The sequence below is a fragment of the Ictidomys tridecemlineatus genome, chromosome 12 (genome assembly GCF_052094955.1).
Source record: "Ictidomys tridecemlineatus isolate mIctTri1 chromosome 12, mIctTri1.hap1, whole genome shotgun sequence".
NCBI lineage: Eukaryota > Metazoa > Chordata > Mammalia > Rodentia > Sciuridae > Ictidomys > Ictidomys tridecemlineatus.
Window position 1 is genome coordinate 93971276 of NC_135488.1, and position 17835 is coordinate 93989110.

Consider the following 17835-nt stretch of genomic DNA (forward strand, 5'->3'; position numbering starts at 1 on the left):
ATCTTTGCTTGGTCAGAGGATATTGATGAAGAAAACCCCAACACTAACCAAAATTCATTTCCCTTTTGTCCATGAAGGAATGGAACTGATGTTTGGATTTCAACTTATTTTAGAAAAACCACTGATATTGTGGCTGCAAATGTTACTTTTATTACATTTACATTGCTACATGACCTAGGGTCTAAATTAATAATTTTATTAAGCACAAAAAAACCCCACTCATGTAGCTTTTGCATTTTCCAGATCTCTAGAGGAACTATGGTTTCAGAAGCAGTCTTGTTCAATCATTATACTCAATCCTGCTCTCTAAAGCCACTTTTAATCTTGATGGGTATTGTCCCAAACAGGATACCTTGTTGTGATCACTAAAGTATCACTAAATTTAACCATTATTTTATATAAATTGAGAGGAAAATTTATGTTCTATTTGGCTATTGGTATCTACAAAATTGACCATCCATTAGGCAAAAGGATTCTGAGGTTAAAAAAATGAGTATAATTTACAAAATTATAGAGAAAGGCATAAAAACAGATCTTCATATCTCCCATAGTTATACTCTGTCAAACTTTGAGGGCTGTAACATTCTTTGTCATGTTCAGTCTGGAATACTCTGTTATTTCTTCTACCATATTTGTTTTCTGGTACAGTTTTGAAATTCATATTGTTTTATAAACCATCTATTTGTAAATTAATTTTTCTCTTGATAATGCCTTAAATAACCTATTTTCACAGGCTTATGAATGACTTTTCAGACATAAGGACTGCCTACTCATTTCTCGAAATTGTATTTTCTTGGTTGTATGTTCAAGGTATTATCCAGGAATGTGAAGGCGGAAGGTCAGAGAAAACAAGCATGCTGACCTTGAAATTTATGAGGACACCAATTCATTGAGCTGAAGTCTTATTAACATGATCTTGCAGGTCCAGTGGCTGATTTTTTTTCAGCAAAATTTACATATTCATATAAAAAATGAACTGCTTTCAGGTAATATCTTAAATATTTCTCATAGAAGTCTGAAAATAAGTATATCCTGAAAGGTCTATCTGAGAACACTGAGCCCACATTCCTCTGTGGGAACTGAAGAGTAACTTTCTATCCTTCAAATGAGACAAAAACAAAACAAAACAAAACAAAACAAAAACCTAATCCATGCCATGTAGATAAAAAAGAAAAATTTCATCCCAAACATTACCTTGCTCATCCTTTGGACATTTGAGTTTACAGCTTGTGTTACTGAAATCTACAATCTCAGCTAAATCTGTACTTAAGGCATTTGTAACAGGAATATAAACAGAGAAGGGTTTGTGAAAGCCTGACATAACCAAAACTCCTCAGTTATCTAGAAAATACATTTCCTAAGAAGTCCAGATAGAGAAGATTTTATATTCTGTTGGATTTTAGCTGAAGGCAACCTTGAAGCCTAAGTTAAAAGTGGCAGGAATAGAATTTGTAGTACAGATTTATATATCGATCTAGAGGAAACTATAATTTTCTCAAGAGACAGTCAAAGAATTCTAGCAACCATAAAGTGCTGAAAATTCTTTTACAACTACTTTTATGGTGGCCTAAATTGATTTAATAGAGTATTGTCAAATCAATTCATTCTCTTTACTCTTAGGCTGTGTCATCTTAATTTGAATTGTTGGTGAACCAGGCCATCTGGCAATTACAGGACTGCATGGTGTTTGATATATTAACCATAAGACCAGCCACCTGAAGAATGAAAACCAGGGCATAAAGAAATTGTGAACTGAGCTCCCCATAAATTGAATATACTGAAATGATGATTCTATGTTTGCAGGTATGCTAAATGCATACCTTTATATTGAAGAAAGAATTATCACATACATTTATGTTCATAAAGTGTTGAAAGTGTAAGGATTATAGTTCATATAGCAGTAGGTAATACTGAATATACTCTTCTAAGCACTAAGGTAATATTTATGAGGGAAATGTAGGAAGCCATATATGCCTTTTATTCTCTTAAATTGAAATATATGTTGGGGATAAGTATATATGATGGGAAAGGCTATGTTTCAGAAGATACACAAAAATTCCTGCTAATGACTGACATATAACACATACTCAATGTTTTCCATGTCTTAAATAGAACTTTACATGCATTATCTTACAGTATAATGTGTAAATTCTTATTATAGAAGAGATAAATGAGGGTTGAAAAAGTGGTGTGACTTTCCCCAAATCGCAAATTTCATAGCCATTGGAATTGGCATTGGCTCCTGGTAAACAGCAGTCTCTGCTGTGTACCATCATACATGATGCCTCTCCGGTATGTCATGGCAGAATCAGAGGCTGTGATCCTGGAACCTAAATATTTCTTTCTTTGAAAGTTACTAGGTAGGTTCTAGGTACTCACAAGTGTCAAATAGAAAATAAACTAAAAATTTAAAATCTATTATTTTTTTCTTTTTTGCAACAGAAATTCAATTTTTTCCTGTAAATATACGTCTCAAAATTTGTTTATTGCTCAAGGAGTGAACTCCTTATTGAAATGTTTCAAAATTATTTAATAATTTTGCTTCTTTCATTCTCTAAATGTTTGTAAACATCAATTTGCTTTAGTCACAGTCTAGGCACTAAGAATACAGAAATGAATATATTACACATGTATCTTAAACTCTTGTAGTCAACTATAATAGTATGCAATAAAATTCTTTATAACAACAATTTACAGTGTTCTAAGTGAGCAAAAAGTTTACAATTTTTAGTTTATTAATAGTTTAAATGGAGAAAGCAGGGTCACTAATTAAAGCAAAAAATTTAAAATTATATGAATAATTTTTTAATAAAGGAAGTATATTTTTATGCTGGCAATGAATCAGAATGTTAGAGTTAGACTAAGTCAATTTGCTGCTCCACCAAAAAGTCCATGTCCAGATGAATCATTGATTTAATATCAAAAACTTTGCACCCTTACCATTGCATGTTGGATATTGAGATCTAAAGAATAAGACAAGGAAGAAGAAAAAGCAATAGTAGCATAAAAGATAAATGGACAAGTTTGGAAAGCTATACCCAGTTATCTTCACAATATTTATAAAATCCTGAGCTGTGCCCATCCATTTTAGATCTTCTGAGTACATATCCCCAGTTTCCTCAAAAAGAAAGTAATTTCTTTGAACTTCTAGTTTATTTCAGCTATACAGCTTTAATGGTAACTCTTGAAGTCTGCTTCATATTATAATTATCTATGCACCTGTTTTATTTCTTTCCTTTGACTATTAGTACTTTGAAGTCAACCCTACATTTTTCCATAACTAAATACATTATTTAAAGATGGCATGTTACAATAAGTATGTGTTCCATTAAATTTACATAATGTGGTTAGTCAGGGGCTGCTAAAATAATAAAAGGCATTAAAGTATTTTTTAGAGTAAATCTTATATAAAATTCCATGCATGTATGATTATGTCAAAATGAACTCAACTATTCTGTATAACTCATATGCATAATAAAAGCAAAAAGAAAAAAATAATGAGGACTTGAAACTTTACACATGAGTAGGGTTAGAAAGACTTTTACTTCAGCCCACATTTGAGATGAGTACAGTCCCAGATGATACCTTGATGCAGGCTTGTGAGAGAAACTGAGCTGGAAGAATCCTGCTAAGCTGTGTCCCAGTTCATGATACACAACGGTGAGTGGTTATTATTTTAAGCTGACAAATTTTGGAGTAATTTATAACAGTAAGAGATAGTACACGATTATGTTTTTTTCTATATCATGTCTTACTATAAATTAAAGATTCAATTATATATTGTACCTTATTACATGAAATAGAGGTAACATTATAAGAAGAAGAGTTAATTTTCCTAGAAAGAAACCTTTAGATTTGATTTTGTCAGAAACATGGCTAGAATGAAGTTAAAGAGGACAGGAGGCATGCTATTGGTGATCAGGAACAGAAAACTTTCCTTCTCCATAACTGACTAAATGACAAAACATAGTGGTGATGATTATGTGGCTAACAGCATAAATTTGTGTTGCAGAATTTTTTCACCAAAGCCCAGATTAACCACGTGTTAGTTGTCAGGCTACAGCAAATTCTTCCCATTGTTGTAGAACACTATTCCTCATCTGGAAATTAAAAAAATAAAAATTAACTGTACATATTTTAATGTGTTAACACATTAAAATTTAGATACATTGAAATTTTAATGTGTTAACACAATCTGATCATTCACCAAATGATCGGACACATACAGAAAAGTAAAGAAGCCAGGATACTACAGATATTTGTGTATTTTCCTTTTTCTAAAAGAGAACATAATGTTTTCTAAAAACTGTACAGTGATGTACAGCCTTAGAATGGATTTTTAAACAAATACTTACTCATATTGAGCACTAAATAATGTGAACATAAAGGCCAAAAAGAGTTTACAAGAAAAAAATAACAAAATAGCCTCATTTTCTTTGTTACAACAGGATTATTAAACTTCCAAAGGAAAGGAATAATTAGAAATATTCTAACATCAGTCAGTGATCATTTTACATGACATATTTAGAGAGATGATAAAAGTGTATGACAGTCCTTACTGTGTGAAGGATTTGTTGCTAGTGTTCAACTATTTGCAGGTGATCAATGTACTGATTTATTATCTTTGAGAAGGTTCCTGAGTGGTGTGCTGTAGGGCTACTTCACTCCCTAGTAAGTTCTCTATCCTTGTTATCAGTTACGTGATATAGATTTCATATTTTCAGTGCCAAAATCCTGAGAAGTAGGAAGTATATTATAATTTTTTTAAGAAAGCACTTTCTGAAATCTATAATGCCACTATAGATTAGAAACAAAAGAGTTTTAGGCAAAGTAACACATGTCAAAACAATTAGTGTTCCACACATATAGTGTAAAAAATTATCTTTATCACATGGTATATCATATGAAAATATCTAGCTGTAAAAAGATACTATTTGTAAAGTTAATCCAACATTAACATCTGAAAAGTTTCTGGTATTTTTACCATATTTTCAAGTAGGAAGTTAGTCTGATATATTTTCATGGCCCCTGGCAGAAGATAATACTTCTGGGTTGAAATAGTATGCCTTGGGGCTACTTCCTCTCCCCAATAATCTCAACTATTTTTGTCAATGAAATAATATAGATTTCAAATTTGTCTATGCCAGAAATCTGAAATGTAAAATAGTTTATAACTCATCAACAACAACCACCAGAATATTATCATTTTGTACCAGGTCCCCAAGCTTTAGTTCCCAGGATGAGGCAAATAAGTTCAGGTGACACCTGCACATGTATTAGGATTCCATTACAGAAGAGAAATCCTGAGTTTATAATTTACAGAAAATAAGCCCTTAAAGGGACACATATTTTTTTATTATATTGAACAGTAAACAAATCTGTCCCTGAGTGTTGATGTAGATACAGTGTTTTCAAGGATTATTTGCTATTCGAACATTCTTGAAAAGGCAGTCTGGACACAGAGGGTAGTCAAAGCCTTTGATTGCTTGTCATGGAGAAATGTAAGAATTGCATCTCAGCATTGGGGGTTTGAAAATGCAAATAGAATCTGGCATCCAGATCTTAGGCAGCCATTGCTTGACAGTACATCACACTAGTTTCACCAATTGGGGCGATTTTGTTCAATTTTGAACGCCATCATTTTGAAGTACATATAAAAAAGTGCAAAATATCCATCGAAGCTTTCAAGAGAATGCCAAATGTGGAAGCCAATTCACTTGAGAAATTGTTGAACTTCAAATATAGAAGAAAAAACTAAAAGGAAACTTACTGATGACTTCCAATAATGAAATGACTGTCTTTTAGAGAAAGCAGAGACTGGTACCTTTTCTACCACTTCCCAGTTTTTAGTATGGCTGCTTTTGATTAATATTTTCCACTAAAAGTCATATTTCTTCAAGCATGTCCTCAGAATCACTTAAACTTGAATCAGAATATTTAGGAAATCTATAATCTCTCAAGCCCTTGAAATCATTGCATAACATATACTTGCCTTACTACAAGATAGAATTCATTGCTTTGGAAGGTACAAGTAGCATGAATTCAGGGTATTCCAAGGCTGAGGATATATGAAGTAAAATGAAAAGAAATGCATCAGTATTATAAAATAACTTTGAGAAATTAATAAAATAATTAGTTTCAAAAGAAGTGGGGAAGAAAAACAGAGGGTAGTATCTAGTCATTATTGCATTAAGGATCCAGAATGGCATTTATGTCCAAGATTCTGTTTTGAGAAGGATTCTCACACATGGACTTTGTATCATGTCTTCTGATTCTTTTCTTGTAAACTGTAGAAAATACTGTTGCGTACGATTTCCAATCAAGTCCTGGAATTTTCTGGAGGATTCAGAAAAAGAAGTGTCTGATCTATAAACAAGAATGAGTAGGATATATTGGGAAGCTTATGAAATAAACCTCTAAAATATGCAGCATATTTTAATGGGGATAGTAACAGATAAGAATGAAATGAACAAATGACTGTACCAAAATATGATTTAAAAAACGTTTAGTGCATAGTAGTCATAGATAATGAAATACGATTTTTAATCTTGTGTGGGTGATAAAATATCACTTTCAAAAGTGACCAGAACATTTTAATGATACAATAATGATAATGCAAATCAATATAAATGAAACCTTGGTCCTGCAAACAATTCTAGAAAAAAGAAGCAATACAGAGAAAAGAAACAAATCTGGAAAATAATTTTGTCAAGTTTTTTATTTTTTATTTATTTTTTATTTTATTTTATTTTTTTGGTACTGGGGATTGAACTCAGTAGCACTTGACCACTGAGCCACATCCACAGCCCTACTTTGTATTTTATTTAGAGACAGGGTCTCACTGAGTTGCTTAGTGCCTCAAAGTTGGTGAGGCTGGCTCTGAACTTTCTCTCCTTCTGCCTCAGCCTGCTGAGCTGCTAGAATTACAGGCGTGTACTTCTGTGGCAGGCTATAATGTTTTTAACATGATATATACATATACAAGTATCAAAAGAAAGTTGAGGAATATTATTTTGTGTTTTCAACCTTTATTGCATACTGAAATCACTTGAGGAGCTTTAAAAAACTATTTATTCCCTAAGGATTCTGATGTAAGTAGCCAGATTTGTGACTTATGCTTCAGGATTTTATAATTTTACTCAGATATTTTTGTCATGAAGCCAAAGTGGAGGACTGTTATTCAGAAATAGAGTAGGAAATATTAACAAAAAGTGATTTTATGAACATGAAAATACATAATTGCCCAGGAAATTATTCTTATTAGGTAATACAGCTAGTCATTGGTGAAGAAATTAAGATATGAAAAACTTTGATTGAAATATAAATTTTATCAGGTTGAATAAGGATTTAAATGTATTGCAAATAGTACACAATCATAATAAGAGTTGACACTATGTATCACTAATGTCACAGGTTCCTATCCATAAGATATAGACTCTTTAGAGAGTATCTTATTCCTTATGTATAATGTACATACTGGTAAATTCCTATGCCTTCTGTGTCTCTGAGTGTCTTGATAATCAACAACTATTAGCAGAATATCTTGATAATCAACAACTATTAGCATAAGTCAACAATAGCTTTCATGAAATATATTCCCATTTAGAAATTGCTAAAACAAACTAGAGGGCATTTAAAATATCAAAGAGATGGCCAAGGAAGAAAACTCTGCAGGATTCAGGGTCATCAGTGTATAGCATAGATTTTAATTATCCAGTGAAGGTCTATCAGATTTCCATTTGGAAAAAACAGCTTACAGACACAAGGACAAGTAAATTGGAAACCATGGAAGAAATAGTGGTTAATATGTCCTAGCTGGGGCTAGCAACAGTATTTTTAAATATCCAACCAAGATTGCCATGATGTCTGTAGTCACACTATAGCCACCACATGCAATATACTGTTAACCAAAAGAGAAGCTTGTTTTAGCAATTCGAGTTTGTAATCTTTCAATCAGTATTTTGAACTCATGTGGTTTTATAATTTTCAATGAAAATTTTATATTCATTATAGGCTTAAAAACACTAGTTAAATTTAAACAATGATAAACAATGCAAAGATGATTTATTAAATTTTTATAACATTTGCCTTTATATAAGCTGCATATTAATTCACATATCCTCTAACATATTTTTTTAAATTAGCTGTTATTGTAGTCCAAGATACTATACTGAGATACAGTAGTTACCTCTAAATATATATATACATATATATAGTTAATAAAACAAAAATTCATAGGGTAGCATTTGAATGTATATATAACAATTTACACATGTACATATATATAAGCACATCACATAAAATAAGCTTTGATATTTATTTCATTTTTTAACTATATATTTATTCTTTTTAAAAATTCCACTTCTTACTTTGATGTAACACTAAGTTGTTATATAGTTGCAACAAGTAACATATACCCTTTTACAGCCTCCCCAAATGTTCACATCTTGCAAATCTGCAACACTAAAAAGATATTAGTGACTTTTTAGGCTATTATTCTTGGAATCAAGAATTCATATAAGTTCTTGACTTTATTATCCCATGGAAAAAGTTCTGAGAGCTTCTATCTGGAAGGCAGGATCTAAAAGCCAGGGGAGCTCCTCCATGACACTTGAGGGAGAAAATCTGACTGAAAGAAGGGTTATCAAACAAGAACACAAAATAAATTGCACCACTGGAAAATACAGGTACAGAATCTAACTTTATTTTCTCCTCAAACTCAAACCAGTTCATCTTTGTTTGGTATGAGATGATCAAACTCTCCTTTATCTGCAAAAGAGAAAAATGAATGATGTATGGTTTTTGAGGAGAAAAAAATTCTTTTTAGACTTTATGGTTCTTTTGTACAGAATGTCTATCATGAAACAAAACAATAAATTATGGCATACCAAAATAAGAAAAGATATGAGTGATGATGAAAAGAAGTAAAAGCCAATTAGAGCAGAAGCTCAGTAAATCTAGATAGGCAGAGTTATTAAAGAAGGATTTAAAAATAACTGTTAAAAGACTTTGGCTATCAGTCACCTAGAAAATAGACCAACGATATAGAAGAACTCATTTTAGACATACACGTATGGAGTTCCGGGGAATTGTTTAGGAATACAAAGGAAACAAAGAAGATGTGTTCCTCTGTTCCCTGGATTGTCCTCAATCATGATGTTACAGCTGCAGCAATTTTGCAAACCTAAAGAGAGCCAGATGAGGACAAACTTCAGTGAGAGGAAGCCAGCAGAACTGTGAGGTGGAAGAAACTGTCTTTTGACAACGTTAAGTGTTGAATAGCCATACATGGAATCTGCTGAATCTCCTTTTCCTTTTCTTTTTTAGTAAATATTATAATACATGCCCCTAACTACACTAAAAACATTAAAACAACGCATAAATTAGTTAATTTGCACAACATCTATACGCAAAGAAAACATAAGAATGGAAAATTATGATCAATTATGTCTGCCCTCTCTGCTGTTTTTTTGCCCATTTCTCTATATGGCAAAAGAACAATGGCTTCTAGGCAAAGATATTTAATGAGACAGGAATGCACAAAATTAATTAGGGGAGTTGTGAGTAACTCTTAAGTCAGTTTAAAGGCTGTGTGACTATTCTTCGCATGATCCAATAATGTGCAGAATAAATATGATGGCATTAACTGAAAGTATTAAGAAAAGACATCAAAACTGGTAAAACAGCACCCCAAATATTCCCTATTCTATCAATATCTTTTTCACAGCTTTCCATCGCTGTCACAAAATACTTGAGAAAAATCTATTTTTAGGAGGATAGATTTATTTTGGCTCAGTTTCAGAGGCTTCAGTCCATCCTTGCCTAGCTTCATTTCTTTTGAGATCACAGTGAGGTCATCCATCATGGTGAGGAGCATGTGGTGCACCAAAGGAGCTCACCTCCATGATGAACAGAGGCAGGGAAAATATACCTTTAAACACAGGCTCTCAGGGTCCCATCTCTTCCAATTAGACCCCATGTCCTAGATTCCACCACCTCCCAGAGCAGCACCTGGTGGTGACTCAGCCTCTCTTCAACACATGACCCTTTGGAAGACATTTAAAATCCAAACCATGGGCTGTGGAAATAGCTCAGTTGGTAAAGTGCTTACCTTGCAGGCACAAGGACCTGGGTTTGATCCTTAGCACCACCATCAAAAAACAAAAACAAATTATATATATATATATATATATATATATATATATATATATATATATATATAATCTCATAACAATATCATACTTTTAATTTTTATTTATCATTTATTTTATTTGTATTTCAATTTCCTTACAGGCCTACCTGAATGCTATTTGATTATCTAGTGTGGTGCACCCTCATCTGACTTGTTATTTACCATTGAAGGGAATAAAGATTCTGTGAAATAATGGAAAAACTTCAAGGTTTTTTTGGCTGGTGTAGATGCAAAAGATTCTTAATGAATAAAAATACAGTCTCCAACTAACATTCCTTAACCAGTTTTCTGCCTAATTTTGAAAAATTATTTTAGTATGCCTTATTGGGTAGCATAGTCTCTAATTCTTCTTTGAACTATTTTTTTTCATTTGACTGGTTTCCTAAGTAATAATTTAAATAAATTTTTGTCACATACTCAGTTTATTTGTATGTGATGTTTTTAACTTTTTTTTTAATTTTTATTTTTACAATGACACTTTAACAAGAGAGGGAAAATATAAATAAAAATATAAATATAGATATAATCTATAGGTCACTAGAAGCATGACTTTGGGAACTATATCTTGTCCCTGGATCCTCACTCCCTCTCTCTCTGCTTTCCATCTGCCAGAAACTGAACAGCTTTCTTCCACCATACCCTTCCCCCATGATTTGCTGCCTCATCTCAGGCTAGAGCAATGGGGTTGGTGGACCTTGGACTGAGACCTTGGAAACTGTGAGCCCCAAATTGGCTTTTTTCCTCTAAATTCCCCTTGTCATGCACACAGTTATGAAAAACTGTCTAACAAATAAAATTGCTCACATACAAATGTGACCTTCTCAGAGAAAATGTTCTGATCAACACATCTATATTAGAATTTTGCTTCTTCAATGCCACCAGAAGTTTCAATCATAGTAAATTATACCTTGTAGTTATATGTGTGTGCATGCCTGTTGTTGTAAATCTTAAGGTAAATCAGACTTCCTTGGCAATGTGTAAGGTAAATACTAATTTGATCCACATTTCACAAATGATGAAGCAGTTGCTTAGAAAGCTATTGAAATTTGTTGAGATCACACAGTTCATAAATGAAGTGGCAGAATTCAAACACTGGTCTTATGAAAGGAGTGGTACTACTTCATCCACATTACTATTTCAAATTTTTCACACTGTTTGCATATAAATGAGTTATGTGCATAAACTGGCCCATGAAATAGTACACTTATTGGGGTTGTTTTTCTGTGCTTCCCTACACACAGTGATGTCTATATAGATTAATGAGTAAATATATTAAACTACAAAAAATTAAAAATGTGACTTTGAGTAAGAAGTGCTTTGAAATTTTATAAAGCTAAATGAATTGCATTTTAAAAATGACACTATAAGGTATATTATGAATGTACTTATATGTACTTTTTTTCCCAAAAAGGCAAATAAAATAGTCCATTTTTATATACTTCTTAACAAATCTCATAAAAATAATTATAGAGATTTAACAATGATTTCACTGATTTAGTCAGAGAAAAGCACTGGAAATACTTATTCTCCTTTTTAATGATAAAAGAATATAATGGATATAACAGTGGCTGAAAAGAAAACAAAGTAAATTATTTCAAAAATTGGTATAATTATCTCAGTATGGCAGACAAGCTAATTTCTATCGAGTATGTTTTGAAATCTATTTTGTTTTTTCCTTAAATCTCTTCCATATGATCAAAACCTAGATAATTTCTTTTTCTTTCTTTCTTTCCTTTCCCATCCTCTGCCTACTAGAGATTGAACCCAAAGCCTCAGACAGGCTGAGCAAGAGCTCTATCATTGAGCTATACCCTAAGTCCTAGATCTTTTTAGTTCCTCCTTTTCATTGATAGTTTTAGAGTTAGGATTTCCTTACTTTTTAGAAAATATTTCCAGCAAATCTAATTATTTTCAATTTACATTGGATAACTTAAAACATGTTTCTTTATCTTTTTTTTAATTGCTTTTATTTTTTAAATACATGACAGAGGGATGCATCACAATTCTTATTAGACATACAGAACACACTTTTTTGTATCTCTGTATATAAAATATGTTCACATCAATTCATGTCTTCATAGTGCCATTTTTAAGGTAAAGGAGAAAATGTGGAAAAATGAAAGGAAGGAAAAAAATGTGGAAACCTGGTGATGTTTTCAATTGAGTTTTTAATTTGGTTTATTATTTCTTTCATTTCAAGGATTTCTGGGGTTTTTTGTTTGTTTGGGTTTTTTTTTTTAGCACCTCTATCTCCCTATTGAGGTGATCTTTTGCTTCCTGTATTTGTTTATGTAGCTCCTTTTCCAAGTGATCTTTCACTGCCTGTATTTGCTCTCTTATATCTCCCTTGAGCTCACAGAACATTTTAACCATGTACATTCTAAACTCCTTCTCTGTCATTTCTTCTGCTGTGGCTGCCAATGATTCTAATGATGTGGTGTCTTCATTTGTTTGGGGCACTTGGTCTTCCTTTGTCTTTTCATGCTGCTCCTGTGTCTTCCTTTCCAGCTCTGTGGGTCTAGATTGTTATTGTTTGTACCCTATCGGTTTATAGTGCTCTTGTAGGGTTCCAAGATCTCTCCTTTGTGGGGAAGGACAATGTTAACATATCCAAATATTAATAATATACCATCTATGAATAATTTGTTGTTATTAAGACATTTACAGTTTAGTCTCAATGTACAAAAATGTTGGATTCAACTATTTTTCTACAATATAATCAGCAGTTTTGTAAAAATGTTTAGTTTTTACGGTGGACAATAAACTGGGGGTGGGCTTAGGACGATATGTTGAGGAGGTCAGATGTGAGGATATAGAGTTAATATATCTTAGGAAGTGTGAAGGAGAAATCTGATGAAAAGGATTAGTAGCAAGAGAATAGACAGGAAGTAATTGAGGGTCAGCAAGTACGTGGGATGACAGTAGAGTACATAAAACAAACACACATATGCTATTTTGAAAAATACAGATGTTAAAACAGTACGATTTGGGGGAGAAAGAAAAAAATGAAAGAATAAAAAGGAATAAAAGGGCATATCAATACCTTTATTTTACATTATTCAGATGACTCAGTCCTCAAAGTCCTATTTCATGCAAAGTTCTTGGTTTCATATACATTGGGGATGTGAGGGCTGGAGGATAGAGGGGTAGAAGAGAAAGAACAAACAAACAAACAAACAAAAAACTTGAAGGAAGAAGCCAGGGTTGTAGCTAGCTTTAAGATCCATAGTATATTTCCTGCTTGTTTTCTCATCCAATAGGTGGGATCCTCTGTTGTAAGCTGGTGTCTCTGCCCTCCGGATGGTGGAGGTAACCAGGGTGGGAAGACTAGTCCTGGCACAGGTCTGGCCTGGATTTGAGGAGTGTCACCCACCAGTCCCTGCAGAAAGATTGCACCTCATGGGTCTCTTTTTGTGACTGCTCTTATGACTTGAGGGCCTGGTACTATCTCCCTCTCTTGCCTGGAGATTTCCCAGTTCCTGGTCTTGTTAGGCTCCAATCTTTAGCCCCACCTCCCCCTCCCCCATCAGTTCCCAATTGAGGAAACTCTCACCCGGGGCTGCATGTCGTGGGTGGCTCCCTGGTCACACTGCACACCTGTGTTGGGCAACTACTGTGTTAGGTTACCGCTGCTGGGGAGGGGGGCAGGTTGAAACCCTGGTACCTGGCTGCTGGAGATCCAATCTGGGAACTGCCCCCAGGTAATATGGGGAGAATGTTGAGTCAAGATGGCGGCGGTTGGCTGTCAGCGCCGGTGTCTAGCGAGGTGGGGGGAGCTGGGCAGTTGCGTTGCACTGTGGGTAGGCAGCAGCTCAGTGACCTTCCTGGGGGCAGAGTGAAGTCTTGGTGATCTGCAGGTGTATTGATAGGTGATTCTGCTAAGGCACCCCCCCCCCAGTCTCGCGTGGCCTGGAACTTCGGGCTTTGGGTCCTTCTCCAATGCTGGGCGTCCTACTCAAACGCTGAGGACGAGAGCCCTGTGTGGGGTCACAGCGCTGGTGATTTCTGCGCAGAGCAGCTGGACAGGGGTCCTCTAATCCTCTCAGAGATGCAGTATTCCAACTAGGTGAGATCTGTGGGTGCAGTGGCGCTGCGCACGGGCACCCGGTGGCTCACTCCTTTCCCGCAGCCATGTTTCCCCCTAAATGTTGGTCCATTTCCTGGTGCTCAGCAGTCAGACCTCATCCCTGGCAAGCTTCAGCACCGGCCCAGAGGGCAACTCAGGATCCTGAGCCTGGAGGGAAGCCTGGAGCCAGGGGAAAGGCTGACTCTGGAGAAAAATCCCTGAGTTTTCATTGTTTTATCCTTACATTTTTTTATATTATTAATAATGTATTAATGAAAATCCCCACTAATGATCATGACTTCTTTATCCTTTATACAAATGACAGGTTTTAACTGTATTTGAAAGGATATTTAACAACAGAAGTAACTAGTTCAGTGTTCCTTAAGACCAATATAGCTTACACAGTTCTCAATTTTCAATCATTCAGTTGTTTTTCCCAAGATATTTTGACTTTTGAAATTTTTCATATTATATATCTAATGAACTTTATTTCGCCTTGCTCATGACAAAGTAGCTTCTCATAGTCACTCTTCTACACATTCGAATATCCTGGAAATGCTTTCTTATTTAGGGCTATGAAACTCTCCTTTTATAACTAAATTTTTTTAAAGAATTTTTCACCATTGAGGCTGTTGTTGACCATCCACAGCTATATGTCTGTAAAGATTTTAAAAATAAAGGAAAATGCCAGCATTGAGGATTTTGATGAAAACAAATCATCACAGCATCAGAGATAAAGATGTTAGGCAAACAGAAAAAAAAATAGTAATCCTATCCCAAATCACAAGTACTCATGATAAGGAAATGTATTTATTGATAATATTTTATTTTGTTTATTTTATTTTTATGTGGTGCTTGCTGAGCATTGAATCCAGTGCCTCACTAGTGTGAGGCAAAATTCCACCACTGAGTCACAACCCCATTGATAATATTTTAATAAATATATGGATTTTGTTTCCATTTTGTAGTTATTGACATTTTCAGATCTTGGTAGTTATTAAAGCAATACTATAAGTGAGGATGATAATGCATATAGTACATGAGGCAAAAAGAGAATTACACCAATTCTAATAATTTATTAAATATCAATATGCCAATGCAATCAAAGAGAAAGAGCTATAGTTTATTACAACATAGTCTATGCAATATTGTGTTTATGTGACAAGATGTAATGGCAAATATTTTAATAAAATAGAAAAAATTATAATAGAAAAATATTATAACAAAACTGTAGATATAGGAGACAGCATAAAGTGGCAGCTAACTAAAATCCTTCAGTGGTTTTTGCCCCATGGGTACACCAATTTTAGCAGCTAGTTACATACCATATTACCTTCACAAGGGTTTTGTTGAGAGACCATAGTGTTGGGTATGATAAAGAAAAGAACCATTGAAGAAAGAAGGAATGAATTTCTTCTGCCAGCCCACCTCCAATTCTAAGCAGAGTGGAGAGATATCCTTCTTCCTTGGATGAAAAAGAGAAAGTCCAGGATTTTGAATTGAAACCCATTGCCATCGCCCCTCATCATCAATCCCTGTTGCTGGGGAGAGCCTCATAACCCCTATCCACAGGTCAATATCCATGGACTTCATCACCAAAATTACTTCCTCGGGGGGCTGATGGCCTCCACCATTTCCACCCACAGACAGAAAAGAGAGGAACAAGACTCTACCACCTGGGCACTGGACATGCAAGCTAGCACAAATGTTAGTGTCGAAGTTCAGCGCTGGTAAGACCCAACACCAGGAAGAACTTAATATCCCCTGTACACAGAAAATAACTCATAGACAGAGCCTCCAAATCCTGCTATGGCATCTGGTAGAGACCTGTGTGTCAATGAAACAAAACTCAAGTTTTGGTCTGAATCACTGCCAATCATGGAGTGCTCCTGGAGTACTCCTACTCCTACCACAGGACCCTGGCTATGAGATCAACTTGTAACCTTGTTTAGCATCAGTCCTGGTGACCAATGCATGGTCTCTGTTACAGTTTGGATCTGGAATGTACCCCCAAAGTTCAAGAGTTGAAAGCATGCTCCCAAATCCAGCAAGGTTCAGAGGTGGGGTATGGCCAGAAGAAGCAGTCACTGGGGACATAGCTTTTGGAACTACATTTGTGCCTGACACCTGTTCATTCTCATTCATTCATTCATTCATTCATTCATTCATATTCTCTCTCTCTCTCTCTCTCTCTCTCTCTCTCTCTCTCTCTCTCTTTCCTTCCTAGCACCTTTCCTCCACCATGCCCTTCTGCTTATTCTTGTTAGGAATTTTGATTGCACTGATGTAAAACTGACAAGTACAGTCTCCAACATCAGTTCTTCAACAACCTTAGACAACATAGTATTCCTGCATTTATACTCATAGATGACCTACCTCAATGATAGGAGACATGTGCTCTGGTGGAATAAACTTGTGTTTTGACTTGCATCATGTCCAGCTGCAAAATCAGCCTTGTTGCACCCCTGAGGCCATGCAAGGCATTGCAACTGTGAGACTCAATATGACTCACTTTATTGCCAGCCATGGTAGCTAAGGGACTATCTTTAGCAACACAACCCCAACTTCAGGAAGCATAGTGTGAAGCAAGGCTCCATTTTCTGTTTACAGCATAGTAAATAAAAGACTCTTGCATTGGAAGTCAGTGCCAGGCTGGCGAAAGCTAATAGTGGGCAGATCTAGTGACCTCTGTGTCCAGGCCAGTACCCACTGAGAGAACCTTTGGAAGAGCCCATGTGCCAGGAAGAGGCCTAAGGCCCCCCTCTATTGGACTTCTATTTCAGTCTGCATTGCTTCTTTCTTAATGAAGTTGTTTAGGGCCATGTGTTCACTTCAGCAGTAGGCAACCCTCAGTGACGTCTGTGGGTGTTAGTGGTTCCGAGCAAGACCAAGCAAAATCCTAGAATTTCTAGAAAGAAATCACTAACTATTGATGAAGCGTCAGGGATTTTGAAACCCCTAGGGGGAGAACAGTAGGAGTTTAGGTACTTCCCAACATATTAACAATTAACAAACTTGGGCTTGGATCACCCTCTAGTGCTGAATTAGTGGCAACACATTGACATTGGACTCCTGTAAAATATGGAGTATGGCTCCAGCTGGTGCTAAAATAGAGAGTTACTACAGGGTCAGAGAAAATAAGCAGCCTCCTTAGAATTTCTAGAAAATTAGGAGACAACAACAACAAAAAGCCAGATTATGAAGATTAGAATAAATATCCAATCCCTCAAACCCAGACAGTATCACATACTAACAGGCATCAAGAATAACCAGGAAACCAAGATCTCAATTAATGGTGAAAATAAATCAGTTTCTGGAGAAACTGACCAGAGAGTAACCAGTAGGAGTCAACCCTTGGATGAAGAATTTAAAGCAGCTGTTTAAAGAAATCTCAATCAGCTTCAAGAAAACAAAAAATCATTCAACGTTCTAAAATTAAAAAAAAATTAACAGAGATATAGGAGCAATTAATAAAATCAAAGAGAAATCTTTGAGAAAAATACACTAAGAAATATAGAAAAAAAACAATGTAAGTTTTTAATTGCAGGATAGATCGAATGGAAGAAAGAATCATTGA